Genomic DNA, 12,613 nt, shown 5'->3' with positions numbered 1-12,613 from the left:
GGAAACAGGAAGAGCATAGGGGGACCTTTTATTGCTGCCCTAGAAAAAGAAAGGGAAGAGAGGATAATCAGCTCAATTTGTACCTTCACCAATGCCTTGCCCCAATCAACATGCATGGAAGGATTTGGAGGAATGCATGATTACAGCTGAAGTACATATAGATTTTAAATATTTAGAGAGATCCTTTTCAGATGAAGAACTATTTTTTGTCTTCCTAAATGGCTAATCTTCAACTACCACTACTCTAGCTGAGAAACACACCTGGGAAAGATTGAGTAGTACCACTAGATTTGCAAATGTAGCAGCAACTTGAAGAAATATTAACTCAGCACGGGCCTTGGCAGCAGAAGAGGAAGTTCCTGCATCCTTATCAGAAACAGCATCTGCTTTTTTATCTTTATGGCTTTCAGCACTAGCAGAAGACTTATAAGTTAACAACCCTTTCAGTATCAGTTTGCCTCTCATCTCCTTCAGTACCAGAAAGAAACCTATTGCAGATTTCACAGTTAATATCAAAGTGTTGCTGTTACAAAAACACCATACACGAGTTATGAGTATCCTGGGGGGGTGTTTACATTTCAAACATTTCCTAAAACCTGACACATTACCCTCAACCATTTCTAAGCACACAGAAGAAGAAAAAAATTCTAACCAAAAAATAGCAAAACTCTACAAGTGCTGTCACTAAAAATACAATAGAAAATGGAAGTTTCTGACATGTTCAATAAAGCATCTTAAATATTTTCTGTAAGGCTGAAGAAACCACTGAATAATGAGCCTGAGAGCATTTCTCATTGCTTGCAGGAAGACAAGTAAATGAGATCTGGTGAGTTAAAGGAAAACTCCACCCTTGAACTAAAAGTTTTTTTTTCATTCTATCTTTGTTTCCTGACCTATTTGACACCTCAAAATCACTGTAAGTACTTTAATTGTAATTTTAGCCTGTTTTCCACAACATGGCTATCAATGGGGTTTGATGTATCAATGTGATCTTGTTCTCCAGCAACCCTTTTTCTTTCCCATAATGCTTTGTATGACTCATGCCAGACATAAGGAAGTAACTGTGAATTCTCATGCCTTTGACATATAATGGGATTTGTGTGAGTCACTGTTATCTTCTTTGCCTTCTATAAAAGGACTGTTTCTTTTCTTTCTCTAATCACCCTCATTTATGTTTGGCACAGACCTTGTTTTACACTATACTTAGAAGTTATCCAGCTACAGTCAGAAAAGTAACTAAATTGCAGGTCTTTGTTCAGGGTTTTCTTTTATAGTCGAAGAGGGATTGATTCTGCAAGGGTCTCTCAGTGTGGTTTTAACACCTCTGCAGTAGTGTGTGTGTGTGTGTGTGTGTGTGTGTGTGTGTGTGTGTGTGTGTGGATGGAGGGACTGTCAATTCCTCGTGAACTACAAAAGAAAACCCTAAACAAAGGCCTGCAATTTAGCTACTTTTCTGGCTGTAGCTGGATAACTTCTAAGTATAGTGTAAAACAAGGTCTCAGCCAAACATAAATAAGGGTGATTAGAGACAGAAAGGAAGCAATCCTTTTACAGAAGGTAAAGAAAATAATATATAATAACATATGTCAATGGCATGGGAATTCACAGTTACTTCTTTATGTCTGGCATGAGTCATACAAAGCATTATGGGAAAGGGAATGTGTTGAGGGAGAACAAGATCAGGCTTTTCTGTATTCTGGACATTTGGAAAGTTCCTGTGTTGCTCATTTCCTTTCTTGTATAAAGGGAGGCTTCTTTGTTCACCAGTGGCAGTGGAGAGCTTAGACCAGCCTATCTATCCCTGGAGGAGTGTTCCCAGCACAAGAATCTGGTAGTCTATTGGCCGTTTTGGGCCAATTTCTAGCTCTTTCAAGTCCCCCTGTAGAAAACCCGCTTTGGTGCGGTTTTTGCGATTGTTACTACTCAGCCAAGCTCCTTGTGGTCCTGCAGAGTGGTGCTAGCAGCAGAGAGGCTAAAAGAGTGACTGCTAACCTGATCAAAGTGTTTTTTTTTCCTGCTACTACCTGGGCGACTGTCCGATCTAGCTAAACTGCAAGTATTTCTGCTTCTTGAACTGTTTTAAACTGTTTAAAGTTGTTTTTGCACCTGCACTTTTAAAGTTTGCCCTGTTTGTTGCATTTACCTGTTGAGGCTACACACTCAAGTGCGCTAGCCTGTGTTACATATTTGTTGCATTTTCCTGCTGTTTGTTGCAAAAAAAAACAAAAATGATCCTTGTTTCCCATCTTTCCTGACCTAGAGTAGTCCAAATACAGGCTTTGCTGTATTCTGGACTTTTAGAAAGTTCCTGTGTTGCCCATTTCCTTTCTTGGATAAAGGAAGGCTTCTTTGCTCACCAGTGGCAGTGGGGAGCTTAGAGCAGCCTATCTATCCCTGGAGGAGTGTTCCCAGCACAAGAATCTGGTAGTCTATTGGCCATTTTGGGCCAATTTCTAGCTCTTTCAAGTCCCCCTGTATAAAACCCGCTTTGGCGCGGTGTTTGCGCTTGTTACTACTCAGCCAAGCTACTTGTGGTCCTGCAGAGTGGTGCTAGCAGCAGAGAGGCTAAAAGAGCGACTGCTAACCTGATAAAAGTGTTTTTTTTTTCCTGCTACTATCTGGGCGACTGTCCGATCTAGCTAAACTGCAAGTATTTCTGCTTCTTGAACTGTTTTAAACTGTTTAAAGTTGTTTTTGCACCTGCACTTTTAAAGTTTGTCCTGTTTGTTGCATTTACCTGTTGAGGCTACACACTCAAGTGCGCTAGCCTGTGTTACATATTTGTTGCAAAAAAGAAAAAAAACAAAAAAATTATCCTTGTTTCTCATCTTTCCTGACCTAGAGTAGTCCAAATACAGGCTTTGCTGTATTCTGGACTTTTGGAAAGTTCTTGTGTTGCCCATTTCCTTTCTTGGATAAAGGGAGGCTTATTTGTTCACCAGTGACAGTGGGGAGCTTAGAGCAGCCTATCTATCCCTGGAGGAGTGTTCCCAGCACAAGAATCTGATAGTCTATTGGCCATTTTGGGCCAATTTCTAGCTCTTTCAAGCACCCCTGTATAAAACCCGCTTTGGCGCGTTTTTTGCGCTTGTTACTACTCAGCCAAGCTCCTCGTGGTCCTGCAGAGTGGTGCTAGCAGCAGAGAGGCTAAAAGAGCGACTGCTAATCTGATAAAAGTGTTTTTTTTTCCTGCTCCTACCTGGGCGACTGTCCGATCTAGCTAAACTGCAAGTATTTCTGCTTCTTGAACTGTTTTAAACTGTTTAAAGTTGTTTTTGCACCTGCACTTTTAAAGTTTGTCCTGTTTGTTGCATTTACCTGTTGAGGCTACACACTCAAGTGTGCTAGCCTGTGTTACATATTTATTGCATTTTCCTGCTGTTTGTTGCAAAAAAAAAAAAACAAAAACATTATCCTTGTTTCCCGTCTTTCCTGACCTAGAGTAGTCCAAATACAGGCTTTGCTGTATTCTGGACTTTTGGAAAGTTCCTGTGTTGCCCATTTCCTTTCTTGGATAAAGGGAGGCTTCTTTGTTCACCAGTGGCAGTGGGGAGCTTAGAGCAGCCTATCTATCCCTGGAGGAGTGTTCCCAGCACAAGAATCTGGTAGTCTATTGGCCGTTTTGGGCCAATTTCTAGCTCTTTCAAGTCCCCCTGTATAAAACCCGCTTTGGCACGGCTTTGCACGATTTTGCGCATAGCGCAGCATTGGGCAGCTCCGCTTAATTGGGTTTAAACCATTCTTGGCTCCACAAAGTCTGCTCTTCACTTTTTCCCTTAGAACTGATCTAGTTCTCATAATAAACACCCTATTCATACTCTAAAGCCTGGCACTTGCTCACTAAAGCAATTATATAAGTCAACACTAAAAAATTAAAAGTACTACACCCTCACAAACTCCCCTTGAGTACCTTGTTCCCCATTGGCCCTTTTTATCAATTATAAAGGCATTCCCAATACTATTCTAGCATGTCCAAAGGTCAGTTGTCAATCTCCTCTCTGGTCCAGCTGGTGAATCTGGGAATCTTGAGGCAATGTTACAACTGCCTCATGTACACAGACAACCCTCTCCTCCTCCCAACAAATTCCAACACATGTGAGAGATGCAACCATATAGCCAAACTGGAGGCTAAGCTCTCTCAACTCAGTACTGGCATAACCAGTCAGGAGGAGAAGGAAACCACACTCACTACAATTCCAGTCTCACATAGACCTACCACGACAGCAAACCAAACACATAAACACACAAAAACATACTTGGAGGCTCTAAATAAAAATCTGCCTAAGCAGCAGAGACCTCCAAAGCAGACACCCAAGCAACCACTACCCCAAGACAAAACACGTGCAACACATAGCTCACAAAGCCAGTGTGCCAAACAGTCACAGCCCTTAAGGCAAAACAACGCACCTGATACACTTGTAATAGGTGACTCTATCATCAGGCACACTGACGTCCCACTCACCAGGCTGAACAAGGACAAGGTCACGGTGAGCTGCCTGTCGGGCGCTAGGATCCGCCACATAACACAAGCACTCAGGTCACTCCAAGGCAAGTACAAATATGACTCAGTCATTGTCCATGCTGGTGTGAATGACCTGAGATGTACCTCCCTGGACTACATGAAAAGAGACATAGAGGAGCTCTCTGAGCATGTAGCCCAGGCCGATATGACCCTGACCTTGAGTAGCATCTTACCCTCACCAAGAATGATGCCACAATATGAAGTCAAGATGATCAATTTCAACAATTGGCTTAAGTATTGGTGTCATTCAAAGGGGATCCAATGCCTGTCAGCCTGGGATGACATGCTCGACAAGCCACGATGCTTGCTAGGGACAGCTTGCACCTGTCACCCTGGGCTTTGGATATTGGCAAAGGCTCTTGCCACCCCATAGTGACTTTTTAGGCAAGGCTCAAAAGACAAACCCACCTCCATAGGTATCACAAGGGATAAGAAACTAAGAGCAATGCTGCTCAACGCCAGAAGTCTAAACCTCAAGATGCACGCACTCGAAACTCTCCTTAGCATGGAGAACATCGATATCTGTGCAGTAACAGAAACCTGGTTCAAGGCTCCCGAGAGCACCCCAACATTACCAGGTTATACCTCATACCATGCTTTTCGGCCCCAAAACTTGGACCGAACCACAAAAGGAGGGGGAGTATCAATATTCATCAAAGATACCCACACCTCCAGGTTGGTGGCACAGCACGAAGCATCACAGACTATCCATGTGCAACTAACAGTGGGTAAAACTGCCTTCCAGTTTATAGCCTGCTACAGACCACCCTCCCAAACCCAGGAACCCCACTCGGCCTTCCTGAGAACACTGGAAAATATGAAGGTCTCTCCAAACACCATTATATTGGGCGACTTCAACTACCCAAACATAGACTGGGAGCATTACTCTAGCTCCAACACCCTAGTCCAAAGGTTCCTAGAATTTATAAACTCAAATGCTATGGAACAACTTGTTACCACTCCCACAAGAGGTGAAAACATACTGGACCTGATCATCACCAACATGGGGGCTCTATGCTCCAGACCAGAAGTGTATCCCTCACTGGTAAGATCAGACCATAAACTAATCTCACTGGATATTCACATCCCGACCCCACCCCTGCCTAGAAAACCACAGTGAAAAACTTCTCTAAAGCAAATTTCACACTCCTCAAAACCGAGGTGGAATCCTTCAAAGCCCCCGGGCCTGTGGAAAATATGGTCCAGAACACAGAATCCTTTATAAACGCATTCTATGAACACCTTCAGGAATGCATGGATCATGCAATCCCAAATAAAACCAAGACCCAATCCTCCAAAGGCAGGCGTCCTGTCTGGTGGACCCCAGCCATAAACAAACTATACAATAGAAGGAGGAAGCTACTACATGATAGAGCAAAATCCCAAAAAGGGAAGGCATCTCTGATCAGTATTAGCAAAAAACTATGGGCACTCATAAAATCATCTAAGGCCAGCTTCAAGAGAAAAATTGCACAGGACACTAAGGATACTCACAAGGCATTCTTTAGTTATGTTAGGAACCTGGGTGGGAATTCCCAGATATGCTCAGAATTAGTCCAAAATGACAAAAAATACACCGAACCCACAGACATTGCCAACATCCTAGCTGACAGGTTCAGCGCAAACTTCTCCCCCCCTCCCCACCAATGGGCAAATATCTATCCCAGCAGAGTGCTGCCCCTGACATCTCAGATGCTCAGGTAAGAGCCGCCCTCTCCAAAGCAAAAAACACAGCATCAATGGGACCAGACGGTGTCCCGAGCTGCATCCTACATGAACTCCAAGAAGAGCTAAACCCAAACATAAAACTACTGTTCAATCTCAGCCTTACTACAGGATATGTACCCAAAGAGTGGCGTACAGCAACAGTGGTCCCTCTCCACAAAGGTGGTGCCTCAACGGATCCTGGAAACTATCGCCCCATAAGCCTGACTAGCTTGGTCTGCAAAGCTATGGAAAGGATCATCATGGACCTCATAAATAAAGATATTGGGGACCTACAGACACTGGATCCTACCCAGTTCGGCTTTGTTAAGGGCAGATCCTGCCTCTTAAACCTGGTCGATTTCTTTGAAACAGTCACCAAGGCCATTGACGAGGGGAAGGTGGTCCACACAGCCTGCCTGGACCTCACAAAAGCCTTCGATACAATACCCCACTCAGGCATTATAGATAAGCTCACCAGCTTAAATATAAACCCCTATGTCACTAGATGGGTTGCAAACTGGCTCAAGGACAGAACCCACATGGTTAGAATTGCTGGAGCCATGTCAGACTCCAAACCAGTTACAAGTGGCGTCCCACAAGGCTCAGTCCTGGGACCTCTCTTGTTCGGTATATATTTCTCGGAGTTACAGGCCAACACGGAAGGACTGTGGCTGACCAAGTTCACAGATGACTGCAAACTAGGCACCATAATCGACTCTCCAGCCAACACAAGCATCCTACAAAAGGGCCTCATAGAAACAGACAACTGGTGCCAGAGCCATGGCCTCAAGCTAAACGCCAAAAAGTGTATAGTCATCCCCTTTAGCAAAAACAAAGTGCCCACAAATTACCACATAGGTGGTAATCCATTAAGTACGGAAGAAGTAATTAGGGACCTGGGGACCCAAGTTGATAGCAATCTCTCATTTGAAAACCACGTGGCCAAAGTGGTTAGAAAAACATTTTATATAGCCCACCTAATCATGAAGGGATTCACATCTAGATCAGGGGAGGTCATCGTGCCTCTTTACTCATCCCTCATCAGGCCCATAATTGAGTACAATGCCCCTTTTGGGATGTACCTCACCAAACACCTGCAGCAACTGGAAAGACCCCAAAAGTACCTCACCAAGAGGATCAAAGGGCTCAAACAGATGCCATATGCTGCCCAGTTAAAGAAACTCCAGCTCTACTAGTGGCATACCACCTGCTCAGAGGCGATCTGTGCCTGACGTATAAAGCCATGTCCAACCCGGAATTAATGGACATGCTGCACCTCAGAAATCCAAATCCCATTGAGCTAAGCGCTCGAGAGACTTTAACCTCAGCACTGAAATAAATAGGACATGCTGGAGGGACAGATTCATAACCCAGAGGCTCCCTCCACTCTGGAATAAAATCCCAGTCCAGGTTAGGCAGAATCCCTCATTGACTCTCTTCAAGAGGAATCTTGATGAGTGGATGGGAGATCGTAGGTTTACCCAGGGTATCACTTCTGTGTCACTGTTAGACAGAGGCACAGTATACTAACTTCGAAAAGGGCACAGCAAAATTCATTTAAAATGGGTGGCGAAAGCCAAACACACTCTGGCTAGGCTTATAAATGCCCTAGGGCAGATAGCCTAGTATGAACCTATGAACCTATTGATACATCAAACCCCATTGGTAGACATGTTGTGGAAAGCAGGCTAAAATTACAAATAAAGCACTTAGAGTGATTTTGAGGTGTTAAAATAGGTCAGGAAACAAAGATAGAATGAAAAAAAAAACAGATATTCTTTTTTAGTTCTAGGGTGGAGTTTTTTTTAAGGAGGTGTGGCACATTATGGGAGCTAGAAGATGCTGTTTTCAGCCTGGGAGAGTCTTAAAGGCGCTGAGTGACTACTGCCTATCACAATGCATTCCTGCTGTGGAAGTGAACAGACTGCTTCATTAAGATTTTGAAAATGAGACACACTCAAATACACATAACAAAATGCAATTGGCCACCCATGAAACAAAACCGAAAAAAAATATGATCCACTGTAGGAACTCGAGCACCATCATCTTTAGCCCCAGTAACTCGTTGATCATTTAGAATCATTTGTTCTTGTGATTAGCAAAACTTATAAAACAGTCCTTTCTGTCTCCACATCTCAGATTTCTATGCATGCCAACTCTTGAGACTGCACTATCTCAGGGAAAGTAGGTATACAGAAATAATGTGTATCCACATTCTCTCAAACTGCTACAAGCATTTAGGCCATGAGCAGCTGAAATGTGGCAAAGTAAAAGGCAATCTTTTAAATATATATACATATTAATCTTCTTTTTACATCTGCTTTTACATACCTCTCAACTGTTCACATTTTTGCAGAATGTCCAGATGTTTGTGTCATATTTTTTGTCTAGTCCTCATAAAATTTGTGGTTTTCTGACAAATCACTGGGATGATCACGGTACTGACGTCACTAAATAATGACATACATTTCAGTTTCAGAATTCATATCCTTCAGAAAATGTATGTTAACATAAACCCTGTAACTCTAGCAAAGTTTATAACAGCAATATTTAAAATCTGCTCCTAAATTTGGGCCTCCCCCCCCCATTTTGTCAGGCTTTGTCCAGGTTTCTTACACTAAGAGGCTAAGAGGTTTGCTGGTTTGTACCATAAGCTACTAAAAAACAAAATGAGAATTCATCAAATATTAGAGTCAGAAGGTTCAGCAATTTGTTGCCTGGTAACCACACAAGCAGCAACTGTATTTTTCATTTTGGATTCTGTCATGATAGGTGACAGTTGAAAGCTGTCACATAAGATATCAAAAGAGATGCCCAACCAATTCACTGAATGTAGGCAGAATTAAAATGATCTGTGCCATAGTATTTTTTTGTATGGGTCTAATTCAAATGATCGAAGTTTTACAACATCAAACATCTGATCATTGAACATTCTGAATGGAGATCGATATATAGTGCTAAATGGGAAATTTACTGTTGTGTTCACTGTAATGCGATCTCAGAGTTGGTATATTTAAGTAGTAGGGTGTGTAGGGATGCAGGGAGGCTTACCCCCCCTCCCCCGCAAAAACATGAAAAAAGAAGTTATGTCTTACAATAACTTTCCATCTGAGTTGTTGATCTTCTTCCAGTCATCACTGATGGGTTCGACCTAATATCAAGCTCACATACACCAAAAACTCTTGAGCTAAGCTGCTACCCACAATGCCTTTCTCCCAGTTACCTCAGATCGAGTTTGCATGCAACATATAGAAGAAAACAGAAAACAGAGGCTATTTCTGCGCAGAAACCCTGTAAACACCACAAGGACCCAGAAGATCCACCAGGAGCCTTTGGTGGGGGACGGTTGGAGGGTGGGATGACTGGCAGAAGATCAACAACTCAGATGGAACATTATGGTAAGACATAACTTCTTTATCTGAAGTTGTTAATCTTCTTCCTAATCATCACTGATGGAACAGAATCTCAAGCTACTTGGAGAACCTGGGTGGCCCTTATGGAAGAACATTCTTGAGAACTATTGAGCCGAAGGCCACTCTTCCCCTGGAGACCAAATCCAATTTGTAATGCTTGATGAAAGTATGGGGTTTAACCCAAATGGCTGCTGCACAAATGTCATCCATGGAAACCCTGAAAAAAAGTAACTGAAGTTGTGATGGCCCTAGTTGGGAGTATGAAAAGATAATACAAGCTCTGAGCCATTTTGATAAGGTAACGTTTGGTACAGCACATCCCATTCTTGGACCAGAAAAGGAAATGAAAAGTTGGTCCGACTTGTGAAAGGACTTAGTCCTGTCAAAGTAGAAGCGTAGTTGTCTATGTACGTCCAATAAATGTAGACAGTATTCTCCCTTCTTGGAATAATTTGGGAAAAACACAAGGAGCTCAATGGACTGGTTAATAGAGAAGTCGGAGATCACTTTGGGGATAAAGGATGGGTTAGTACGAAGGGATACTCTGCCCTTATGGAAGATTAGGCACGGGCTCTTGACGCATAAGGCTTGTACCTCAGATATCCATCTGGCTGATGTGATCGCTACCAAAAACAAAGATTTTCATGACAGGAATTTAAGATCACATGTCGCAGCAGGCTCAAAGGGGGGTAGAGAGAGAGAGAGAGAGAGAGAGAGAGACTGTAGAACCAAAGAGAGATTCCATGTATCTACAGGTTGCCTGACAGGAGGTCTGCTATGGAAAACTCCCTTGAGAAAGGTCTTGCAAATGCGGGTGGTGATAAGAGGAAAGCCATCCGAGCCGTTATGGAAATTGGAAATAGCTGCTAAATGGACTTGAATAGCAGAAGCTGATGCTCCATTGACAAACAACTCAGAGAGATACTGAAGTATAGCAGCTGTAGGAGATGAAAAGGGATATAGCATCTGATTATTAGACCAGATAGCAAATCTTTTCCATTTGTCTCTGTAGAGTTTTCTGGTGGATGGTTTATGGGAAACCAGAATAATATTGCGGACAGGTGAGGAGAGGGTTTTCTGCCTGGCGACTAACAGAAGTGAAGAAACCAAGCTGTCAGCTTGAGAGTGGATAGATTTGGGGGAGTCAACCCTTGTGGGTGATATATTAGGTCCTGACGAGTGTCCAGGATCCAAGGAGGTTGCAGTAGGTGAGGCTGGAGGAAGGGAAACCACACTTGTCGAGGCCAGAAAGGGGCAATGAGGATCACTTTGCATCTCAACCGAATTGCTTTCTTTAGAAATAGGGGTATCAAAGGTATCAGAGAATAAGCATAGAGGAGACCCATGGGCCAATCATGAGTCAAAGCATCTCTCGGTGATTTCTCATCTGGGGGAAAGCGGGCAAAGTAACTGCTGCATTTTTTGTTTGAAGGGGAAGCAAAGAGATCGCAGCAAGGCTGGCCCAAATGGCGGAAAATTTCTGCCGTCACTTTCGGGTTGAGAGACCACTCATGTGGACGAAGGATGCATCTGCTCAGCCTGTCCACAATCACGTTGGAGCTCCCCGGGATATGCGTTGCAATCAGAAAGCGGTTGGAAGCTATCACCCAATGCCAAATTCTCATGGCCTTGTGAAATAGGGGATAGGATTTGGTCCCTCCCTGTTTGTTTATGTACCAGACGACAGACATATTGTCCAACTGGATAGCAATCGTTCCCGATGGAAGGAGCGTATGAAGTGCCTGCAACGCTAACAGCACCGCTCTTAACTCCAGGACATTGATATGCAAATTGACCTCCAAGCTGGACCACGTGCCTTGGACTGTCTTTCCCTGGAAATGGTCCCCCCACCCTATCAGGGAAGCATCTGTGGTCACCATGGCATTGGTTTGAGGAGTCTAGAAGGGGCGGCACCAAAGGTTTTCATCTGCTCTCCTCCACCAGAGAAGATCTTGCTTGTAGGAATTTGTGATGAGGATCTGTGAGTTTAGAGGATGGAGACTGGATACCCACTGGGGCAAAAGGAGCCATTGTAGCAGTCTCATATGTAATCTTACCAGGGGAACAATCGGGATGGCTGCCACCATAGACCCTAGAGCCTGTAGAACTTCCCTTGCAGAGACCTTCCTTCGACAGAGTATCACTTGTACTTGTAATCTTAACCTCTAAAGTCTGTGAGGAGGGAGAGAGACTTGGCTTGTTTGAGTATTGAATACTGCTCCTATAAACTCCAGTTGTTGGGTAGGATGAAGGTTGGATTTTTCCCAGTGTATTGTGATGCCTAGAAACTCCACCAGTGCTAGAGTGTAGCAGAGGGCCATGACCAGTAGGCACTTGGTGGGGGCACTCATCTAGATATGGAAACACCTGGAATCTTTGAAGTCTCATGAGCTGTTACCACTGCTAGGCATTTTGTGAACACTCTGGGGGCCGTCGAGAGACCGAATGGCAGGGCTCTGAATTGGTAATGATTGGATCCCAGCTGGAAGTGAAGTAGACACCTGGAGCACCTGTCCATTTTGATGTGGTAATATGCATCCCAGAGGTCTATCGTGCACATCCACACACCCTCCCGAAGAAATGGGAGAATGGACTGTATCGTGACCATGGGGAATTTGGTCTGAACCACTGATTTGTTTAGTTGACTGAGATCCAAAATGGGTCTCCAGTCCCCGATCTTTTTTGACAGCAAAAAGAATCTTGAGTAAAACCCGTATCCGCACTGGTCTGGGGGGGACTTGTTGGATGACTCATTTTTGACACATCTTTCTTATTTCTGAAGCTGCTTCTTCCCTTTGACTGGGTGGAACATCGGGAAGGCATTTTGGAGGTTTTGGGTAAGAGATTAGAAGGATCTAATAGCCTCTGGAAATTATTCTCTGCACCCACTGATCATTTGTAATCGAGTGCCAGGCAGCTTGGTGCAGAGAAAACTGAGCCCCGACTGCTTCCAGAGGAAAGCAATTGGGCA

The sequence above is a fragment of the Protopterus annectens genome, chromosome 1.part0 (assembly GCF_019279795.1).
Source record: "Protopterus annectens isolate FY-2018-M chromosome 1.part0, PAN1.0, whole genome shotgun sequence".
Lineage (NCBI taxonomy): Eukaryota > Metazoa > Chordata > Ceratodontiformes > Protopteridae > Protopterus > Protopterus annectens.
The sequence above is the reverse complement of the archived record's forward strand: the minus strand, read 5'-3'. Positions refer to the sequence as shown.